General features: G+C 34.2%; 1 long non-coding RNA gene across 1 annotated transcript; it reads left to right on the forward strand.

Annotated features, from left to right (window-relative positions):
* The first annotated feature begins 340 nt into the window (after positions 1-340).
* LOC145824535 (uncharacterized) lies at positions 341-1475 on the forward strand. Its single transcript, XR_014366260.1, has 2 exons — positions 341-474; positions 1172-1475. It is a non-coding gene; the product is annotated as an uncharacterized LOC145824535 (long non-coding RNA).
* The last annotated feature ends 1274 nt before the right edge of the window (positions 1476-2749 follow it).

The following is a 2749-nucleotide window of genomic DNA, read 5'->3' on the forward strand; positions in this document are numbered from 1 at the left end:
TTGTTGTATGATTGAATATTGCCTGCTGACACACACATATTATTTTCTTATTATTCAATACGATCTTATAATCTGTATTTTCTTCAACAGCGGGCTCCACTCCATACACCAATTTGTAGCAGAAGAGCAATGTAGCTACTGTTCAGCACCTGTTCCATTTGAATCTACAGAATATGTTTTCTGCCGAGGTGTGAATTGCAGCGATGGAGTTAGTCAGAGACACAAACTGTTCCGGTGTGCTGCTTCCATGCAGGTCTGCCCTACTACTACTACTTCATGGTTTTGCTTGTGTTGTCAGAGACGGACTTCAAATATGGGACCGCAGGCTCTATTCAGAATGCCCTCTTATCCTTCAGATTTCAAGATCTCTACTGAATCTTGAAGGCTAGAACTACTTTCAAAACCATTATGCCCCTTCTGTGGGATACTGCTACAAAGATTACAACCAGAATTTCTACTGTCAACATCACCGGTGTAAGTTACAACTCTCTTCTGTATATTAATTGTATCATGTGTTAATTGTCCTATCAATAAATTAGGGTCCATGCATGCAAATGGGGTTATTAATAAATTGGGGTTCAAGTCCTCATTGCTGTGCGATGGAATTTTCTTTCCCCTATCTCCTCCCACCAATTGTTAAAAAAAGAAAGAAAAAAAAAGATTAAGCTTGAAGATTGAAAAGAATAATTGAAGCCAAGAAATCATCAGGCCTACATTGCTAAGCAACACAAAGGGAACATGTGAGAACATGCATTGGAAAAAAGAGGTGTTGCGCAAAAAACACCATTGACAAGTGTCAAGACAATGCTAGAGTGGTACACTTACAGGTCTTGAAGAACTTTCTAGATGGTCTTGTTAAATTTCATATATTTAAAAGGTTGGAAGAATGGGCTTGCTAGTGGTTCAATGGTCAAAATAACATTTCACTCCACATTCTATAATTGACCATGACCCAAGGATATGAATTATCTATTTTATTATATAAAGCATACATTTCATCCGGCGAAACTATGGCACATATTTTTTATGTCCAAATTAATCCTTATTATATAATTGAATTTTTATTTTAAATTTTGATTTCAGTTTTTGTTCCTTCTATCTATATATAGGGCGATTTTTATTTTAAATTTTGGCATGTTTCATATTGTAACTGTTCTCTATTTATTTGTAGGTCAAAAGGATAAATTTTGCCGAGGGGAAGATCTGATTCTAGAAGTAAGGAATTTGGAGCTTGATTTTTCAAATAGGTTCAAAATTGAGATCTTGTTGGAAATTTTTTAATTTTTGTAAGAGCATTTAAATATCCAATGTGCTGATTGGTGAATTTTAGGTTTTATTTTATTATTTTATTTTTTTTTAGGATTTGGGTGAATTTTATAATTTAAATATGCTTTTATGAACATGTACAGTTTAATTGTTCTTTGTAAAATATTGAATTTGATGGTTTGATCAATTGAAATTTTTATTTTTATTTTCTGTTATGATGTTTTTGTGAATAGAATGTAAATAATCAGCTCTTAGAGAGAGACGGCACTACCGTCGGAAAAAATAGAAAATTTTAATATTTTTATTAATTTTGTTACAGGTTTTATTTTTTGCGACGACATTATACTGTCGCAAAAAATAGAAATTTTATTATTTAAAATAGAAAATTTATTATTTTTTAATATTTTTTGCGACGGCATTACACTGTCGCAAAAAATAGAAAATTTTATATTTTTTATATTTTTTGCGACGGCACCACACCGTCGCAAAAAGAAGTGTTTTTTTTTTAAAAAAATACTATTGGCGACGGTATTTTTTGCCGTCTCAAATAACATTTTTAGCGACGGTAAAATAGGGCCGTCGCAAAAAAGTTGAGAAATTTCAAACGTTATTAGCGACTGCACGGTGCCGTCGCAAAAAGGCAAAAAATGCCGTCGCAGAACATTAGCGACGGCACTTACCGTCGCAAAAACTCTTTTGCAACCCCTGCAGTTGTGACCCCCCTCTTGCCGTCGCAAAAAGTCATTTTGCCGTCGCAAAAAGTATTAGCGACGGCATTAGGAGTATTAGCGACGGTATTTTACCGTCGCAAAAAGTCAATTTTTTTGTAGTGACTCCACATCATTCTTTTCGATTAGGTAAAGTCCTTCATGTTCCTTCCATATCTTCTAATCTGATCTCAGTGCACCAATTGGCAAAGGATAACAATTGTCTTATTATTTTTTATCACAATTCCTTTTCCATTCAGGACAAACACTCTAAAGCCATTCTTCATAGAGGATTTCATCACAATGGACTCTACTACTTTACTGGGCCTTCATCTCCTGCTTCTTTTTATGCTTTGCACAATGATACATCATCTGCTACCTCTTCATCTCCATCTTCCTCATCTGCTGTTCTATGGCACAGAAGATTAGGCCATCCATCTTTTTCCAAATTTCAACTTGTTAAACCTCATTTGTCATTACATAATAAAGATGTAGCTTGTAATAAAGAAGCTTTGACTTGTATTGATTGTTCTCTTACTAAATGTCATAGGCTCCGTTTTAAACTCTCTAATTCTACTGCTAATAATCCTTTGGCACTTATACATAGTGATGTTTGGGGACCATTTACCCCCTCTTCTACAAGATACAAATATTATGTTTTGTTTGTTGATGATTTCAGTCGCTTTACATGGATTTACCCACTCAATTATAAGAGTGAGGTTTATTCCAAATTTTTGGTGTTCGAGGCCTTTGTTGAAAAATAGTTTCGCTTTCCA

The sequence above is a fragment of the Camellia sinensis genome, chromosome 4 (assembly GCF_055761805.1).
Source record: "Camellia sinensis isolate YWXY chromosome 4, ASM5576180v1, whole genome shotgun sequence".
NCBI lineage: Eukaryota > Viridiplantae > Streptophyta > Magnoliopsida > Ericales > Theaceae > Camellia > Camellia sinensis.